The sequence below is a fragment of the Callithrix jacchus genome, chromosome 5, assembly GCF_049354715.1.
Source record: "Callithrix jacchus isolate 240 chromosome 5, calJac240_pri, whole genome shotgun sequence".
NCBI lineage: Eukaryota > Metazoa > Chordata > Mammalia > Primates > Cebidae > Callithrix > Callithrix jacchus.
In genome coordinates this window covers 83,528,952-83,541,439 of record NC_133506.1, presented here as the reverse complement: position 1 = coordinate 83,541,439, position 12,488 = coordinate 83,528,952, and the positions used below count along the sequence as shown (strand labels likewise).

At 44.8% G+C, this 12,488-nt stretch overlaps 2 protein-coding genes and 1 pseudogene across 37 annotated transcripts in view; 2 read left to right on the top strand and 1 right to left on the bottom strand.

Moving 5' to 3' along the window:
- Positions 1-12,488, bottom strand: part of ALDH3A2 (aldehyde dehydrogenase 3 family member A2) — a 178,016-nt gene that overhangs the window by 107,176 nt on the left and 58,352 nt on the right. For 25 of the 31 annotated variants that reach the window (XR_013535609.1, XR_013535615.1, XR_013535610.1 and 22 more), the window contains exon 1: positions 11,569-12,054. The exons of the other annotated variants lie outside the window; for them this stretch is intronic. The gene's annotated coding sequence lies outside the window, so the exon portion shown is untranslated. Of the gene's footprint in view, positions 1-11,568; positions 12,055-12,488 lie in introns of those variants that run through there. 31 annotated transcript variants of the gene reach the window in all.
- Positions 4,132-4,523, top strand: LOC100410918 (transcription elongation factor B (SIII), polypeptide 1 (15kDa, elongin C) pseudogene; annotated as a pseudogene).
- The window catches only part of LOC100395808 (leucine-rich repeat-containing protein 37A2), a 43,420-nt gene continuing 42,521 nt past the window's right edge, over positions 11,590-12,488 (top strand). For all 6 annotated transcript variants that reach the window (XM_078373160.1, XM_078373158.1, XM_078373159.1 and 3 more), the window contains exon 1: positions 11,590-12,065. The gene's annotated coding sequence lies outside the window, so the exon portion shown is untranslated. The remainder of the gene's footprint in view (positions 12,066-12,488) is intronic.

Sequence of the window (12,488 nt, the reverse complement as noted above, 5' to 3'; positions counted from 1 at the left end):
AGAAAAGCCTGCAACCTACCCCAAGTAAGCAAAGGCTGGATTTCCACCCTTGCAAGGTACCCCATACCCCAGCCAGGGTGGTACTGTAAGACACCAAGTAGGAACTGAGTCTTTGATCCCACCAGCAGTAATGAGGATCTCTCCATACTAGCATGTGTCAGGGGGCACTGAGGAGTTTTTACTGTGACCCAGTGGGAAGGGAGCCCATAATGAGGAGCCTCCCCAGTTGAGGCATCAGTGGAGGCTGAGGACTTCTGTCTCCACCTGAGTAACGAGGTGGTGATGGTGACCCTCTTCCCCCACTGAAGCACTGTCAGCAAAGTCAATTGAGAGAGAAGATTCAAATGAGACCCAGAGTCATCCAATAGAATATGAAAACACCTGAGTTTCCACCAAAAATCAACATCATACCAATAACCAGGAAAGTCACCAACTGAATGAACAAAGACAACCAAGAAATGCCAACACTAAGGTGACAGCTATGTTAGAATTATCCCAAATTTAAATATTTTAAAGCAGCCATATGAAATGCTTTGACAAGAAATGATGAGCACACTTGAATTAAAGAGAAAGACAGCAAAGAAACAGAAGCTGTAAGAACCAAATGAAAATCCTGAAACTGAAAAACATAGTAACTGAAATAAAAAACTCCTGGGAGGGCTCAAGAGTAGAAGGATGGCAGGCAGGCAGGCAGGCGCAGTGGCTCATACCTGTAATCCCAGCACTTTGGGAGGCCAAGGTGGGTGGATCACTTGAGGTCAGAAGTTCAAGGCCAGCCTGGCCAACATGGTGAAACCCCATCTCTACTAAAAAATACAAAAAAGTAGTCGGGTGTGATTGTTCACGCCTGTAATCCCAGCTATTAGGAGGCTTAGGCAGGAGAATCACTTGGACCCAGGAGGCAGAGACTGTAGTGAGCCAAGATTATGCAACTGCATCCCAGCCTGGGAGGCACAGTGAAAATCTATCTCAGAAAAAAGAAAAAGAAAAGGAGAAGGATGGCAGCCAAGGAAAGAATCAGTGAGCTGAAAGACAGAAAAACAAAAATTATCCCATCTGATGACAGAGAAAAAATGGCCAGGAAAAAAAATGAATAAATAAAAGGGACCTGTGGGACCATAACAAAAAGTCTAATATTCATGTCATTAGAGTCTTTGCAGGAGAGGAGAGAGGGTAAAGAAGAAAAAGGGCTCAAGGAGTGGCTAGAAACCTCCCAAATTTGGCAAAAGTGGCAACCCACAGATTCCAGAAGTTCAGTGAATGCCAGAGGATAAACTCAAAGAAATCCACATAATAACTAAACTAAAGGAAAACCTAAAAGACAAAGCAACCCAAAGACAAAGAAAAAAATCTTGAAAGCAGTCAGAGAAAAGTAAGACCTTACAGTTTTGAGAAAACCAAGCAGAATGACAACACATTTCTTATCGGGAACCACAGAGACCAGAAGGAAGTGGCACACCACTTTTCTGGTGCTGAAAGAAAACAACCATCAACCTAGAATCCTAAGCAGTAAAAACATTCTTCAGGAATGAAAGGGAAATCCAGACATTCTCAGGTGAAGGAAAACTAAGGGAATTTCTTAGCAGACTTATTCCTAACAAAATGCCCAAAGGAAGTTCTCTAAACAAAAAGGAAATCATAGAAGAAGAAATTTTGGAACATATGAAAAGAAGCAAAAACATAGTATTCAAAAAAAAGTAAATAATTATGCTTTCTTTCTCTTGAGTTTTCTAAATTATGTTTGACTCAATCAAAAACTCTAACACTGTCTAATGTGGTTCTAAATGTATGTAAAGGAAATACTTAAGACAATTATATAAGGAAAGGTAATACAGAATATGAATAGGTGCTCTCTTGAACTGGTAAAATGACACCACCAAGACACTGTGCAGATCATGTCTATATAAAGTAATGTCTTGTTACAACCACTAAAAAATCTATATAAAGAGATATACTTTAAAAAACTATATATAAATCAAAATATAATTCTAAAGAAAATGTCCAAGTAACACACGAAGCAGGAAAAAGAAAACAGAAATAATAACCAGAGATGCAAACAGAAAACAATTATGCCCTAATATATTGGTAAATAGGTTAAATGTGAATGATCTGAATACACCAATTAAGACAGATTGGCAGAGTAGATTTTAAAATGATTCAACTATACACTGTCTAGAAAAAATTCACTGCAAATATAATTATTACAGGCAGGTTGAAAATGTAAGACTGATGATATAAGAATGATACATCCTGCAAATATTAATCTACAGAGAACAGAGTTGTTATATTATCAGATAAAGTATATTTCAGCACAAAGAAAATGACCAGAGACTGAGAGGAATCCTACATAATGATAAAAGGGTCAATTCACTGAGACATTGTGAACCTAAATGTGCATGCACATGTAAACATCAGAGCTGCAAAATAATGTGAAGCTAAAACTAATACAACTGAAAGGAAAAATAAATAAATCCATGAATACTGTGGAGGCTTCAACATCCCTCTCAATAACACAACTAATACAGTCCTAAGAGGGAACTAAATGTACCTCAAATGCTCACATTAGAAAAGAGGAAAGGACTCAAATCAATAATCAAACCTTCTACCTCAAGAACCTAGAAAAAGAAGTACAAAATGTACCAAAAGCAAGAAAAAGAAGGAAATAATACAGATAAAGTAAAAATCAGTGAAATGGAAACAAAATCAGTGAAACGAAGAGCTGGTTCTTTGAACAAGATTGACAAAATTGATCAACTTCTGACACAACCAACAAAGAAAAAAAGACATAATGACACAAATTAATATCAGAAATAAAACAGAAATATTACAGATTCTGCAGATATCAAACAGATAATGAGGAATACTAATAAAATTCTACAAACATTAATTTGACAACATAAAGAAAATGGACCCATTTCACTAAAAACACAGATGACTAAAATGATCCTACAACTATTAAGGAAACTGAATCCATACTTTATAACTCACAAAAAAGAAATCTCCAAGCCCAGATGGTTTTACCGAAGATTTCCGCCAAGTGTTTAAAGAACTAATGCTAATTCTATATACTCTTTTTAAGAAAACAGAAGCAACACTTTCCAATTTACTTTATGAAGCTAGTATTATCCTGATACCAAAACCAGACAAACTATATGACAAAACCCAAAAGGGAAAAAAAGAACAATGGACTAATTTCCCTCATAAATACATAGTAGTTCCCCCTCTCTCCCATCCATGGTTCCACGGTTTCACTTTCCTGAGTTTCAGTTACCCACAGTCAACTACGGCCTGAAAATATGAAATGGAAAATTCCTGAAATAATTTACAAGTTTTAAACTGCATGTCATTCTGAGTAGTGTGATGAAATCTTGCATTGTCCTGCTCCATCCCAGTTGAGACGCAGATCCTCCCCTTTGTCCAGCGCATCTAACTGTAACACTCTGCCTACCCCTTAGTCACTTAGTAGCCATCAGTTATCAGATTGACTGTGGTGGTGCTGCAGTGCTTGTGTTCAAATAATGCTTGTTTTACTTAATAAGGTCCCCGAAGCACAAGAATACTGTTACAGTTTCGCTGTGTCCCCAACCAAATCTCATCTTAAACTGTAACTCCCACAATTCCCATGTGTCGTGGAAAAAACCTGGTGGGGGGTGACTGAAGTTTGAGGCTGCATCTTTCCTGCACTGTTCTTGTCTTAGTGAATGAGTCTCACAAGATCTGATGGTTTTAGAAACGGGAGTTTCCCTCCACGAGCTCTCTCTTTGTCAGCTGCCATCCATGTTAAGTTGTGACTTGGTCCTCCTTGCCTTCTGCCATGATTGTGAGGCCTTCCCAGCCACGTGGAACTGTAAGTCTAATAAACCTCTTTCTTTGGTAAATTTCCCAGTCTTGCATATGCCTTTATCAGCAGCGTGAAAACTGACTAATATAAGGAGTGATGATAGGAAGAGAAGCCATAAAGTGCTGTCTTTAAGTGAAAGGGTAAACGGCTTTCAATTTAAGAAAAATAATTCATATGCTGAGGTTGCTAAGATCTACAGAAAGGAAAAAAAAACTTCTACTTCCTCCAGACGGAAGTAGCAACACACTCTGCATCCTCGCTTCACCAGGAACCTACTAAAGTTCCTGGGGAAGCAAAGTAGAATTTTTCATAAGAACAAAATGGATGGAAAGGAGAAAACCTATGGTGGCTGTGAAGGCCCTGATGCCATGTATGTCAAATTGATATCATCTGATGGCCATGAATTTATTGTAAAAAGAGAACATGCATTAACATCAGGCACAATAAAAGCCATGTTGAGTGGCCCAGGTCAATTTGCTGAGAACAAAACCAATGAGATCAATTTTAGAGCGATACCTTCACATGTACTATCAAAAGTATGCATGTATTTTACGTACAAGGTTCGCTACACTGACAGCTCCACTGAGATTCCTGAATTCCCAATTGCACCTGAAAATGCACTAGAACTGCTGATGGCTGCGAACTTCCTAGATTGTTAAATAAAATAAGTTATAATAAAAAACATCTTCTATCTGGGAAATTATGAAGAAGGAAAAAGAAATTCATGCTAGTTTTAGTGTCACACCTCAAACTGCAATGTTACAGTCATAGTGTATACTAAAGTGCCTAGTTAAGACAGAAAAAGTACTTACGGCTGGGTGTGGTGGCTCACACCTGTAATCCCAGCACTTTAGGATGCTGAAGCAGGACGAAGGCTTGAAGCCAGATCCTGTTTCTACCAAAAAATAATAATAATTAATAGCTAGGTATGGTGGCAAGTGCTGGCATAGGTCTAGCTACTTGGGAGGCTGAGGCAGGAGGATCACTTGAGCTCAGGAATTCGAGGCTGCAGTGAGCTATGCTTGTACCACTACACTCCAGCCTGGGCAACTGACCAACACTCTTTCTCAAAAAAACAAAACACAAAAACAGTATTTGTGGGCTTGATATGAGGGGATACCTCGGTTGTTTCGCAACAGAAATGTGTTCCAACTGAGAGCAATCAGGTTCAGTACTATCCGTGGTTTGAGGAGTCCAAGAGGGTGTTGGAATGGATCTCCTGCAGGTAAAGGGGGGACTGCTATACATGCAAAACTCAACAAACTGTTAGCAAATAGAATTAAGCAATATGTTTACAGAATTATACACCATGACCAAAAGGGGTTACTCCAGGGATGCTGGTTTAGTATTCAAAAATCAACCAACTCAGGCCAGACGCGATGGCTCACACCTGTAATCCCAGTATACTTTGGGAGGCCATGGTGGGCGGACCATGAGGTCAGGAGTTTGAGACCAGGCTGACCAACATGGTGAAACCCTGTCTCTACTAAAAATACAAAAACTAGATGGGCGTGGTGGTGCACACATGTAATCCCAGTTACTCAGGAGGCTGAGGCAGGAGAATCACTTGAACCTGGGAGGCAGAGGTTACAGTGAGCTGAGATCATGCCATTGTACTCCAGCCTGGGTGACACAGCAAGACTCTGTCTAAAAAAAAAAAAAAAAAAAAAAATCCATCACTGTAATCCACCAAATTAATACTCTACAGAAGAAAAGTCACATGGTCCTAGTGATTGATACAGAAAAGGCATCTGGCAAAACCCAATATCCATTCATAATTATTTTAAACACCTCTCAGAAAAGTAGAAATAGAGGGAAACTTACTCAACTTCATAAGAGCACCTCTAAAGAAACCTCCAGGTAATATTATAATAATGGGGAAAGGCTGAATACTGTCCCTGTAAGATCAGGAACTAGGCAATGATGTCCATCTCAGAATTCTTTTTTTTTGAGAAGGAGTTTCACTCTTGTTACCCAGGCTGAAGTGCAATGGCGGGATCTCAGCTCACCGCAACCTCCGCCTCCTGGGTTCAGGCAATTCTCCTCCCTCAGCCTCCTGAGTAGCTGGGATTACAGGCACGCGTCACCACACCCAGCTAATTTTTTGTATTTTTAGTAGAGACGGGGTTTCACCATGTTGACCAGGATGGTCTCGATCTCTTGACCTCGTGATCCACCCGCCTCGGCCTCCCAAAGTGCTGGGATTACGGGCATGAGCAACCACGCCAGCCAATGCCAGGTTCTTAACGGCAAACATGAATTCTTATTCTCAGAATTCTTATTCAACATAGTGCTGGAATTTCTAGCCAGTGCAGTAAAGCAGGAAAAGGAAATAAAAGGCAAAAGAGATCAAAACAGAAGAAATAAAATCTTTATAGATGACATAGTTATCTCTGTAGAAAATCCCAGAATCTACAAAAACTCTAGAACTAGTGAGTTCAACAAAGTTGTAGGATACAAGATCAGCATACAAAAATCAACTGTGTCTCTATATGTTAACAATGGACAAGTGGACACCAAAGTTAAAATACAATACCCCTGGCAACTGCTAAAAAAAAATACTTAGGTGTATATACAACACCACATGTACAGGAACTGCTGAACACTACACAACACTGATGAGAGAAATCAAAGAAGATCTAAATGGAGAGACATAATGTGTTGATGGACTAGAAGATTCTAAGATGTCAACTCTTACCCAATTGATAGTTTAACACAGTTTCTATGAAAATCGCAGCAAGATTTTTTGTAGATATGGACAAGATTATTCTAAAGTTTACATGAAAAAGGCAAATGAACTGGAATATTTTTAATTAAAAAAAGAATAAAGAGGGCATAATCTATTTACTCAATTACAAAACATAGTAATGAAGACTGTGTGGCATTAGTGGAAACTCAGACACATGGATCAACAGAACAGAAGCTAGCAATAAACCAACACAAGTATGCCCAATTTTGACAAAGATGCACAAGGAATTCAGTGGAGGAAAAACAGCCTTTCAGCAAATGGTAGTAGAGTGACTGTTCGTCCATAGGCAACAAAGAAAAACTCAAGCTGATACAAAAGTAATGTTATACAAAAAACAAAACCAAAAACACTACCACAAAATGGAAACTTTTAAATTGATAAACTGGACATCATTAAAATTAAAAAACTTTTGCTCTGCACAAAGTCCTGCTAAGAAGATGAAAAGATAAGCCACCAAGTAGAATAAAATACTTTGCAAATGATGTAACTGACAAAGGACTAGTATCTAGACTACATACAAGTATCTACACTACATAAAGACACTTAGAACTCAATATTAAAAACACTAAACAGTCTAATTAGAATGTGAGAAAAAGACATGAGAAGCTTTCCACAGAAGATAAATAGCATGAAAAGGTGTTCAATACCATAAGCTATAGGGGAATTAAAACCACGTGAGATGTTACTATGCTCCTATCAGAACGGCTAAAAAAAAATCGTGATGACACCAAATGCTGGCAAGGTCACAAAGTAAGTACATCACTCATATCACTCATACACTGCTGGTGGGAATCAGTTTGGCAGTTTCTTAAAAAACTAAACACGCAACTATCATACATCCTAGGACTCCTGGATATTTACTCCAGAGAATGAAAACATATACTCACACAAAAACCACATGTGAATGGTTTGTTCATAATAGCCCAAAACTGGAAACAACCTAGCCGTCTCCTCATATCACGGAAAGCAAGTCAGCAATGAAAAGCAAACTACTGATTCAAGCAACAACCTGGATGAATCACCAGAGAATTCTGAGTGAAAAAAGCCAATCTCAAAGGTCCCAGGTTGTATGACTCTCTTCACATAATATTCTTGAAATGTCAGATTCATGGAAATGGAGGATTCCTGGGTGGCTGGGGCCGGGGTGATGTGGGAGGGAGGAGGCGATGGAGACACTGGGTACTTTCTGCATTGTAGTCAGTATCCCAGCTGTGGTGCCACAGTGTTGCAGGAGGTCACCATGGGAGGACCTGGGCAAAGGGGTACATGGGATCTCTGTTATTTCTTACAACTCCAGGGAAAACACAATTAAAAAGTTTAATAAAAACTTAGTATTAGTTTCATTTCTTACTACTACAGGGGAAACACAATAAACAGTTTACTGAAAAAGGAAAAACAAAACCCAGCCACTGTGGCCTCTGCAGTCAGTCTTCAGGGGTCTACAGTGGATGGCCATGTGTCTTCTCCAGTGATACCGGCCTGCCATGGTCTTGAGCTGCACCACCTGTGCTCTGCTGGCCTCTCCAGCTGCTTCCCTGGAGGTCACACACATGCCCTCTCTCAGGAGTTCTTCTGTCCCTTCCTCTCATCCCCCTCCCCAGGCAGATCTGGGATGCATGTCATGAACAACCCAACTGTCTCAACTAGGTTGCCCAACTGCCCCAAGTGGGCGGCCAGGGGCAAGCGACGGAGAAACATCCCAGCCAGCTATACATGGTGTTGTCAAGCTGCCAACACTGATGCTTCCCAGACGTGCACAGGTCTCTGGACACAGCCACTCCGTCACAACCAGCTCACATGACATGCTTGGCACCGAAGAGGGCAGCCCTCAAAGAATCGATGCAGACAGGTGAGTCTCACCTATCTTACCCCATCACATCCTGCCACCCAGAAGACCCTCTACAGTCCCACTACCCCTCACCTCCCATACACAAACATCTTCTATTCCATGGAATAAGGTGACTCGCTGTCCCAAACACAGCCCTCTCAAAATCCCACACCTCCTTCAAGAACACTAACAGGCCCCAAGCCAAATGTACTCCCTCTCTCACACCACCACATCTCCTCGCTAGGAACAAGAATCCTGCCTCATCCAGCCAACCACCCAGTACAAAGCTGGGCTCCAATGACCAAATAAATAAAACACACGAATGATTTATTAGTTACTCACACCCAGCTGAAAAGGTAACTGCTCCCTAACAGCTCTGAGTGCTGCTGGAAGGCCCTCACAGCTAAGACCTGGGTGAGCTAGGATGCACCTCTGCTTCCCACACCCAAAGCTCCCAGGTCACTAGGATGACCTTGCTCAGCACCCAGCAGTGAGGGACAATCAACACTCTGAGGAGCAAGTAGACATGAGCCAGGGCCTACCCCCAACATGGCTGAATCCAATTTGTACTTCTCCTTTCTCGAGTCCAAGTCTCCAGTTGTGCTGCTGTGTGCACTATCCCACCAAGGACAAGAGGCAGGGCGTGGACAAAGCTGGCACTCAAGACAGCAGCACACGGCCACACTCAAGAGCCACGGTGAGCCACGGTGCTTCCACGACATAACACAGTCCCTGCAAGAGGTTTCTGTGCCTCTTTAGGGAATAAACAAAACCCACAACTGAGAAAATGAAGCTCAAACCAGAAAGCTCAGATAAATGTCTGCTCCTGGGAAGATGACATCTCAAGAGCAAAAGCCAGCCACGGCCGCTTACTACCTCCCTGGGCCCAGTATCCTCGCCTCTTAAGAAGGGGTGGCCTCAATGGTGGCTGATGTATCTTCCAGCTTTGATGGTCTAAAATAAGCTCAAGATTGGAGGGGCAGCAGGAAGCAGGAGCTTGGGGGAGACTGATGGGAACCTATTGGTTGAGGTTTTCGAATGGAGCCATAAGGATGAGAGTGAGAGGCTGGGGAAGGGCAGGATGCAGAGAGCAGCACAGAAGGCTGTGGACAAAGGCCCCGAGTCTCCTCTCTTTTCAAGAGCAGTTTTTTCCTAAAAGACCCCAGGAGGTAGAAGGCTGGTCTCCCAGCACAAATATAACCCATAGTTACAGTAGTTTCATTGTTTCAGAAACTACCATTCCCATTTTGCTCTGAAGGTCTCAGGTCTGTTTCAAAACCCATAATTCAACTTTAAGTACAGTGAGAGTGCAGTATTTTAAGTTTGCCTCCCCAGTAAATCCAATTAATAATCAACAGATTTTTTAAAAATCTTAGCAGACTGGCCTCAAACATGCAGATTCCATTCTACTTCATCCAAGGTTAAGAATTCGCATTCGCAAACAGCCCTTATGAGGTGTAAAGTCACCAATTTTGGCAGTTGCTTCGAATAACCAGGAAACTGGCAAACCTCTGCCAGAACCTTGCTAACTTCTTCAATCAAAGTGGGCAGTTCTTCTGGTTTGTTAAAGTATAAGAGAAAAAAGTTTAATAGAACATTTCACAAACACTCAGTGAAAGAGGTAAGCCAGGGACCAGGATTCCCTATTTAAAGAGAAGAAAATTAAAATATAGAGGTAAAGGGATTTGTTCAAAGGTCACACAGCTGGAAGTGACAGACCAATACTTGAAGCAAAATCTCCCAACTCCTCCTCATCACATAAACTGTTTCGCCGAAAAAAGCATCCAAATGAGAAGAGGGAAGCAAGCCCTCCTTTACACTCCAGAACACCTTCCCAGGCAAGTGAGTTCTACCCGTCCCAAGCTGACCTTCCCTAAAGCCCTTGGTATCTTAACCATCTATGATTCTGCAGCCTTGAGTATTTGATCAAGCTTTTTGGTTTTAGATGAAGAGAATCTTTTCCAGGAGGTTGGAAACCCGACCTCAGAGAAAGGCCCTGTGCCCAGGCCATAACCCCTGCCCCACCAACGTATTCCAGTTGGCCATGTAAACAAGTCAAACCCTGGGTGCTCTGAAGTGGCATTAAAACCAACCAGGCCCCTTCACCGAACACTGACAGCAACGTTTTCCACCTAAGGGGTTCTTCTGTGACAGGAGTGGCTACAACTAGTTCTCACTGGACTGGAATGTGAAGGGAGTTTCCCTGGCTTCATTCAGGAGGCTGAGAGAAAGCTCTGAGGAGGATGGAGATGATGGCTGTGGGGAGGGTACCCAGGCACATCCCAAGGAGGTGCACACAAGGATCAGAATCCTGGACCTCTAGGAGTTTAGACATCAATCACTGCGGGGGTTCCCGAGGGCCCTGGGGACTGCAGCCAAGCCTCTTGGGGCCTTTTAGCAATACGAATTCCCCATCTCCCAAATCACTCCAGAGTGGGGGACCCGAGAATCTGTGTTTAATGGCTATGACTCTAATGCAGGTTTGGGGGCTACAACCACTTCAAAGCCCTGTTTGACACAGAAGGCTGGGAGACAGAAACCAACTTTCCCGAGGACCCACAGGTCTCCTCACCCCTCGGCCAGTGACCAGGGAATCGGTCCCAGCTCTCCCCTCAACTACAGCCTCCCAGCTTAAGTTCAAGACCCAGACCCTCCTCGCCAAGCTTGGACACCCTTCACCTCTATCCAGTCCTTGACAGTGATGACGATTCCGAATCAGGGCAGGCTGGGTCCCACAAGATGGGAGCCCACAGTCGTCCCCACCCCGCCAACAATCCTACTTCCTGGACCACTCTGACTAGACAAGTCCAAGTCCGGTCCCAAGCCAGACTCTGAGGGCGGGGGTCCCGTCAAGCGTCTTCCAATTCCCAAGCGCTTTGTTCCTACTAAGCGAAACCAGGCACTTTTTGAGTCACTCAAAAAGCGTGATCACACAGCCGGGCAATGAGAACGAGAAAGGATGTTCTTCTTCTGCATACTCCAGGATTTTCCCTTTGTCCCGGCTCCATGAACGCACTTCCCGTCCCCATGCCCCAGCACTCGCACAATTCCCTGTTCCATTTTTATTTTCCCTGCAGCCCTCGGCGGCGCCCTCGCCCCCGGCCCACGGCTCCCAGAACCGAGGTGTTCGGGCCGGCCCCCGCCGCTCACCTGCGTCAGGTCCTCCTCCTTGAGAAGATAAGACTCGCGGTGCTTGAAGCAGTTCTGACACTTGCTCTTCTGGAAGATATTGGCCCGGAATTTCCTGCACGGCTTCTCCTTGGCCGCCGACACAGTCGGCGCCGCGGCAGCTCAAGCCAGGCCGGCGCTGAGCTTCCGGCGGGTTTGGGGCTCAGCGCGGCCGCCGCCGCGTCCCTCGCCGACCCCGCCGCAGGCCCAGCCCAGCCTCCTCCCCGGCGGCTGGCTGCACGCGCCGAAGCTCCTGCGCCGTCCGGGTCTCACAGCGCGCACAACTCCCCGCGCCCGCCTGCACAGCCGCGCCCGGACGCCGCCGGCCCATGGACGCGGCCTCGGGCCTGTTGCCTCCGGTCGCCTCTCAGGCGCGATTCGCCGCAGGCCCAGCTCATCCGCGTCGCAGCCGAAACCCTGGACGCCAAGCAGCAGCTGCAACTAGCAACGGAGCACCCCACGCACTGCACCGAGCGCGGGTAGGTGATGGGGTGTATCGGGCGGGGATAGCGCCCGACGCGATTAGCAGCTCCGCCGGCCAACGGCGGCGGCGCGCTCTCGCTGACAATGGGCCAATGGCTGTCCGAGGCGGGACCGAGGCCCACCGCGCGCAGGGTTAAGTAGTGCAGTCCGGTAAGGCTGGGGTCCCGGCTTGGGACATTCAGGTCTGGTGGACTGGGGCCGAGGCACGCCGGGCTGACGGGCCGGGCTCCTGCGGCGGCCGCGGGGGAAGGCGGAGCCGACCTCCTGCTGGCTCTCGGCAAGGCCCCCGCCCCCAGGCTCGCCTTCCCGCGCCACCGCTGCACACCTCACGGAGGCATCTTCCCCAAGCCCAGTTCGGAGAGGATTAGTTTAGCACCTACTGTGTACCAGGCCCTCTCGTAGGAGTCATTTTAGCGTCG